Source organism: Otolemur garnettii, unplaced genomic scaffold (genome assembly GCF_000181295.1).
Source record: "Otolemur garnettii isolate 467f Iridium unplaced genomic scaffold, OtoGar3 scaffold00028, whole genome shotgun sequence".
In the NCBI taxonomy this organism is placed as follows: domain Eukaryota; kingdom Metazoa; phylum Chordata; class Mammalia; order Primates; family Galagidae; genus Otolemur; species Otolemur garnettii.
Window position 1 is genome coordinate 19,339,924 of NW_003852423.1, and position 8,262 is coordinate 19,348,185.

Genomic DNA, 8,262 nt, shown 5'->3' on the forward strand with positions numbered 1-8,262 from the left:
CCAATGGGATTGAGTTGCACCTCACAGCGGGAGCATGCATTTCCCACAATACTTACTAGCTGTGTGATAACTTCCTGCTTCCTGGGCATCATCCACTATCCTGGCTGTAAGCTTTTTGAGTACGGGTACTGTGTACTGTTTACTTTTATATCCCAAGCATCAAGCAAGTGCCTGGCACATAGTGCCCTAAACACCTGTGGAGTAGAAAATGCTAGCCTCTCATCCTTTCATCATCTGTTAAATATTGTTGAAATGGTCCCTTGCTAGGGAGACTTCTAATAATAAAATTTATTATCAATATCTTAGATTCTTCTACTATTAGGTTTCATCTGACCATCTATCTTTCTTAGTTACCAAGAGAAATGTGTGACATCTATATTATGCTGAAAACAATCTGTATTACTAAAATTTATCTATATTTCAATAAACAAATTTAATGCATTTCAAAGCATTCATTGTTATATTAATATTTGCTTTTGTAACAAATATGGATAATCTTGTTATGAGGGACTAAAACCCTTCTCTAATAAATAAATAAAGAACTTTACGGTGTCAAAAATCAAATCTGTTGTCCTCTCTCAAAAATCTGCTCTTCCTCTTATCTTCTTACCATAGGGTGCTGTTTCCAGGGCCCTGGGTTGGAGCTTCTGAGTCATTCCTGCCTCATTGGTCTCCTTCAGTCCCCACTGGAGTCGGTATCCCAAGTCCCATCAAAGCACTTGGTAAAGCTACTGCCCCTTGCTCCCTCAGCCCACCACCCAGATTCGGACTCATATGGTCAGCCTTTGTGGGATCTTCACACCCTCTGTCCTGTGGATGAATGAAGCCATCCTGTGTTCATTAATTCATTCATTCAGTCAGTTCACAAGCCAGTACTGAGCACCCACTCCCTACTATGCCCAGGCAGGTGCCTCGAGTCTGAGAGCAGGGTGAGCCCAGCAGGCACCCCAAGTGCATAGACCTGGAAGAGACTCAGAGCTGTGTTCCAGGGGGCCAAGCCTGCTGAAGCCCTTCTGACAGTGTTTGCCCCACTTCTTGTCCTTCCACCCCAAGAATAGACACTCCTCTCCAAGGTGCATGGCTCCCCTTATCCCTGGGACTTTTTCATTGCCCATCCCAGACCACATCCCCACTCACAGAAATGATTAAAAATGCATAAAAATCCAGAAGGATTTTACATCTGGTGGGAACTGCCCCTGTGGTTCTTCTCTATCTGAAAGTACAGTAGAGACCCCTTATCTTAGTGGAAAGCCCTTTTCTGATCAGGACCCTCTTTACAGCCTCACCACTGGACGCAGCTTTTCTTTCCCCAACTATCACAAGAGGTTGAGAGTAATGGCTGGGTCACCTATGGGTGCCAGAAGGGTTTCCTTAGTCAGATTTTTGGTGTAAAAACTTTCTAGTGTCCAATAGAGTCAATATGAAGAGGGCTATGGAGCAGGGCAGGGACTTGGGATGAAGTACAGCACTCAGGTGTCCTTTAGCTGCAGACTGACAATGGCATCACTGACAATGGGCATGAACCAGTGTTGGGAACCCCCATGTGGATATCCCACATCAGATGTCTCTGACCCTTCTGCTACCTTGGGAAAATATGCTTCCACCTCTCCTGAGTCAGCTTTCATCCTTCCAAATTGTCAAGAGCCATGGGAGTGCTGGGGGGTGTTCACCCCTACACCTCTTTCAACTCAGCTGGCTGAATGCCCAGCCCCAGGATGGAGCTCCCTCCCCATCTCCCACCATGTCATGTCTGGCTTTCCTGCTCTCAGTGGCTCTGTTATCAGGGGCACTTTCTTACTAGAAACTTTGCTAATTAAGATTCTTAAGTTTGGGACACATTTAAAAGTTCCTTCAATACTTACTAAAGGCTAGAAAGCTTAAGACTTTGGAGAAATGTTCCAAGAACCATTCATAACTCCCCACCAAGCTAAGTCCTGCATCATATGGAGACTGTATTCACCTTTTGCTGGATTTCCTTCACTAACTCCACCCTGTTCATTTTCCTACTGCCATTTTAAATTTCTTTGAGTACATGTTCACCTGTACCACACAAGGGTGTTTTCCAATTTTTCCAAATACATAGATTTGCCTTCTTCCATCCAAAGAAAGCAACTCAAAAGTAAGAATTATGTCCTTGTCATTCTTCTTGAGTCAAAGTAACTTGATGATTTAAGTTAGATGACAAAATGATCCTCTCCAACCGAAGACTTGGGAATCAATTATGAGATTTAAAGACTCTTTAGGTGAACAACTCTTTAATAAGTTTACCTTCATAGATATTCTAACATCATTAATCAATTTCTTTAAGAACTATGCTAGAATAGTAACAACAGAAAGATAGAAATGCATGTTTTATTTATCTTAAAGAAGAATTATTACCTTAGCTACATGTATAGAAAAAATATTAAGCCTATATATTGTTGTATATTTTAAATTCATATTATTATTAGAGCAGAAATTACCACTTATTTTCAATATTTATTTCATATTTAATGTTAGAAAATGTAATATAGGCCCAGCAATCAAGGGAATCAAGGAGTGAGCTATAATTATGCTATAATTTAGGAATTATTTTCAATAACTACAACATACTCAGTTTTAAGGGATCTGCACATATGTGTGTATGTGTGCTATGCTGTGGCTGCAGTTACATAATTCCCAATGACATACTGTATATTTATTTTGACCCACAGTTGTTTACATCCTATAGCTAAGTTGTCTCTTCCTCCATCAATGTAATATTTCATGGCAAAATAGGTTCTCTTCTTACTAAAATATGACCACTAGCATTGCAATTTTTAGCTGAGCTCTACAGTTTTAATAAATAAAATTACCAAATCAATTAATAAATCAAAGCATTGTCTGTTATTGTGTGAAATTGTTTTTCAGACCTAACCTGTGTGATTTAAGAACCTCTTGCTATAGCTGATGAATTTCACATAATTTTCAGCTTTGATTTTATTTATTAGATGCACACTATTAGTTCATTACTTATAGACACCACATTGACTAAGTGAAGAAGAAACTGAACAAGTATATTAAATCTTTGCAGCTGATTTCGCATGATAGAAGCTAAAAATAAAAAAAAGATTAATATCACCTTTGTTTGATTACTTGCAGTGCCCGTGGGCTTTTGGGTTGTGGTAACATCTGCTCATCTTTCTCCAAACTTCATGATCAAATGTACATCTAAACACAAAAATGATATAAAGGCATGATGGTGCTGAAAATAAAAAGTATCCATCAGAAGTCTGTCAACCTATGCCAGAGTCATCACTAACCAGCCATCAGAAGAATTAGCTCAGCAAGCGTCATGACTATTCCCTCGGCATTGAGAAGCAACAGGGAATTCAGGAATAAGGTAGAGAAATATTTCCACTCATGGCTGCATCTTCTACCAAATGTCTGGCCCTTCAGTCCAGAATCCAGGAATCAGCCTCTCACTGGGAGAGAGCTGTATTAGAGGCAACTGAAGCTACCCCTTTACCCTCCATTTTCACTCCACTCCTCAACAGCACTTCTTTCCAGAGTCAATTTTAGGTAATACAAATTCTAGTAGCTGCTAAGAGTGAAATAGAACATTGTTAATAGTATGTGAAATCTCCCAAAGGGAAAAAGATCCGAGGATTGTCGTTTTTAGGTTAAAGAAGTATTACTAACCATTGCAAATAATTGGAAATCTATCCATTCACTAAACATTACTGAGCCTTCCTATGTCCAAGACTCTTCTAGGCCCAGGACCTTCTAGACAAGGTCCTTCCCCTAGGGAGCTTGCATTCTGATGAGGGAGAACCAGACAAACCAGACAATTCAAAAAGACAGAATGATTGCCAAGAATTACCCAGAGAATGAAAAGAGGCTGATGGAATGCAGTGAACAAATAGCTGCTCTAGACAGGGAAGGACTCATTAAGGAGGTGCCCTTTAGCTGGAGACTCTAACATTGGGAAGCTGGTCAGGAGAAGAGTCCGTAAGTAACATTCTAGCTATGGGGAACAGTTACAGCGAAGTCCTCACTGCAGTGAGAGCATCTTGTCTGAGGAACTGTACAGGCAAGCACATGGAGCTTGTGGGTCAGGGCCTCTGAGAGAGTGACCCCAGATGAGATTGGGGAGACAGAGAGGGCCCGACCCCACTGGTGCAGCCAAGAGTACAAATTGTGGACATCATTCTAAGGCCAATGTGAAGTTGATTTGTATTTTATAAAGATCCTTCTGTCTGCTGTGTGGAATGGATGGCAGAGATATGAGAAGAAAGTGAGGAGACCAGTGCGAAGGCAACTGTCACAGTGGAGAGAGACCAGGTTGGCTGCACAAGGGTGGCTGCAGTGGAGTGGGGAGCAGGTACCAGGGTCAGGATGTGTTTGGAAATATCATCAGTGAGATGTGTTGGTAGATTAGCTGTGGAAGGTGAGGGAGGAAGAAGGAATCGAGGAAATCCAGTAGAGTATTAGTCATGATTGAACTTACCTCACATTCAGAGAGCAAGATAAGGGTGGCAGGAGAAAACCTCTCAGTATAGCAGCAAAGCCTGTGTGTGTGTTAACTGTGTGTGTGTGTGGGGGGGGGTGTCATTAGAATTATGGAGAAAAAATTTACCGCTTTTGAGTAATTTGTATATACACACATCAGTGTCTGTCTGTGACACTGTAATAGGATATCAAATAAAATTTCCCCTGTTTCCATGAACTTGAATTAAGCATCAAGGCTGAGGACAAAATTTAGAGAGCAGCCAGGGATGGTGGCTCATACCTGTAATCTTAACACTCTGGAAGGCTGAGGCAGATAGATTGTTTGAGCTCAGAAGTTCAAGACCAGCCTGAGCAAGAGCAAGACCCCATCTCTATTAAAAATACAAAAAAAATCAGCCAGGCATTGTGGCAGGTGCCGTTAGTTCCAGCTACTCAGGAGGCAGAGAAAGGAGGATCTCTTGAGCCCAAGACTTTGAGGTTGCTGTGAGTGATGATGATGCCATGGCATTCTACCCAGGTTGACAGAGTGAGAATGTCCGAAAAAAAACTGGAGAGCTGTTAGCCACCTCCTGTTTCTACTGAGAGACACTAATAAAGACTTGGTTCTACCCTGAACCCCTGCCTATATAGCTCCCTCACTTCCTGTAAGCTGAGGGTGGTGAAGGGAGGGGTCTGCTCAGGAGCTCCTGACCAGCAGTCTGCCTTCCCTGGCCCCTTCACTCACACAACTGAACATGTCTGCCTAATAAGGGAATTGTAGGATCAAAAGGCAGGTCTATTTTTAGTTCTCTAAGTGTTCTCCAGACATCTTTCCAAAAGAAACGTATTAGTTTGAATTCCCACCAGCAATGTAGAAGTGTTCCCTTTTCTCCACATCCATGCCAGCATCTCTGGTTTTGGGATTTTGTGATATGGGCTAATCTTACTGGAGTTAGGTGATATCTCAAAGTAGTTTTGATTTGCATTTCTCTGATGATTAAGGATGGTGAGCATTTTTTCATATATCTATAGGTCATGCACCTGTCTTCTTTTGGAGAAGTTTCTTTTCAAGTCCCTTGCCCACCCAGAGATGGGATCACTTGTTTTTCTCTTGCTAATATGTTTGAGTTCTCTATGGATTCTGGTTATTAAACCTTTGTCAGAGACATAACCTGCAAATATCTTTTCCCATTCTGAGGGCTGTCTACTTGCTTTACTTACTGTGTTCTTGGCTGTGCAGAAGCTTTTTAGTTTGATCAGGTCCCAATAGTATATTTTTGATGTTGCTTCAATTGCCTGAGGAGTCCTCCTCATAAAATTTTCACCCAGGTCAATTTCTTCAAGTGTTTTCCTTACACTTTCTTCAAGTATTTGTATAGTTTTATGTCTTAAGTTTAAATCTTTAATCCAGTGAAAGTCTATCTTAGTTAATGGTGAAAGGTGTGGGTCTAGTTTCATCCAGAAAACTAAAATCACATTACAACAAAGATATTTATATCAGAATGTTTATTGCAGCCCAATTCATAATTGCTAGGTCATGGAAGAAGCCCAAGTGCCCATCGATCCCCGAATGGATCAATAAACTGTGGTATATGTACACCATGGAATACTATGCATCCCTAAAGAAAGATGGGGACTGTACCTCCTTCATATTTACATGGATGGAACTGGAAAACATTCTTCTTAGTAAAGCATCTCAAGAATGGAAGAAAAAGTATTCAATGTACACAGCTTGAAACTAATTTATAGCTTTCATAGGAAAGATATAACCTAATTATAGCCTTAGAATATGGGGAAGAGAAAGGGGGAGGGGCAGGAGGTGGATGGGTGGAGGGAGGGTGATTGGTGGGGTCACCTCTATGGTTTATCTTACAAGGGTACAAGTGAATCTTTCTAAAAGCAGAGTATGAATGTCTTAATAACTAAGAAAATGACATGAAGGTTACGTTAACCAGTTTGATGAGAGTATTTCAAATTGTATATGAAAACACCACACTATACCCGTGATTGCATTAATGTACACAGTTAGGATTTAATAAAAAAAAAAATAAAAAAAAACTGAACGTATCTGCTGGCCGATCAGGGAGACCAGTATCTTGTTGGTCAGTAGAATACCTGTTTAGGCAGAATAAGTTTTGGAGATACATTCTTCAAAAATCAACACTTTTCTAATACTAAGAATAATTTGAAATAAAATGAAAACACAAAGTTATATTTACACCGGTATCAGAAACACAAAGACTGCTAGAAATAACCCCCGTGAGAAATTTGTGAAATCTCTATTTTAAAAAATTAATATATAACTTAATAAATGTAGATCAGCACGTAACAATTTTTTATCAGTGTCTGAATTTACTAAATAGTCTATAGAGATCTATATTTTTCAACTTAACATAAAAGTTGAAGGATATCCAATTCTAATTCCCAAAGGATTTCTGTGCAACTTAACAAAATCATTTCAAACTACATTTGAAAAAATGAACAGTTGGGTCTAGAGAAGAAAAGAAAGCACAGTTACAGATGATCCCCAGGAGATGGCAGGTACAAAACAAGTGTCACCTAAAACGTTGCACAAACTCTAGAGTTCACATAGACATAGGACTTTAAAATGGACTTTTACAAATTTGAAATTTCTTACTGAAGATCCTAATCCTATATAAGGGATGGGTTTTCTACCAAAAGGTATTGGGAAAACTATCCATTTCATTTAGAAACAAAGTTTAGTGAAGTCTCACAATACCATACTCTGAAATTATATATATATATATGTATAAATTATAATGTATTCACGAGAGAGACAGATATAATGACAATAACCTAAAGCCACACTAGAACGTTTCTAAGGCCACTAAAATAAAACATAGGCAAACATATTCTGATGGTTGGTTTGAAAAAAAAAAATTAGCAAAAAAAAAAAAAAGTGTCAAAAGAAGGGGCAGCGCCTGTGGCTCAAAGGAGTAAGGCACTGGCCCCATATACTAGAGGTGGCAGGTTCAAGCCCAGCCCCAGCCAAAAACTGCAAAAAAAAAAAAAAAAAAAAAAGGTCAAAAGAAGCCACACAGGAAAAAGAGAATTAGCTATAGAAAATTATCTATATGTACATGTATATACAAAAATAAAAGAGGCAAGTTGCAACAGTGCATTTCCTATGTAACATTCAACTAAAGAATTAAATTATACCTTATTTAGACAGGTAAAATGCACAAAAAGATACATTCCTGAAAGAAGGTAAAAGGTTAATGAATATTTTTAAATGTTCAACTTAAGTAGCAATCAAAGAAATGCAGGATAAGCAATGACACAATGCCATTTCACACTGTGATTTATAAATATTAAAGTGTTTTTATGCCCCAAACAAGTAAGGGGGTTGATGATAAGAACTTTCCTACAGAGATCCTGGCCTGCATATTTCTGGACAGCATTTTGGTGGTAGGAGATTGAGAGCCTTATAAAATTTCTTATGCTATGATTCAATTATTGAGATGGGCATTTAGTATCTGTCACTAACTTTAAACATATTTCCAACTAAATTCTGGCAGTCCAACTGTGTGCCATAGAATATTTTTTTTTTTTTTTTTGGCAGAGTCTCACTCTGTTGCTCTGGGTAGAGTGCCCTGGTGTCGTAACTCATAGCAACCTCAAACTTGTGGGCACAAGGGATCCTCCTGCCTCAACCTCCCAATCAGCTGAGACTACCACATTTGTAGCCCCTGCCACATTTGACTAGTTTTTCTATTTTTATTAGAAGCAGGGTCTCGGCTTGGTGCCTGTGGCTCAAGTGGCTAAGGCACCAGCCACATACACCTAAGGTGG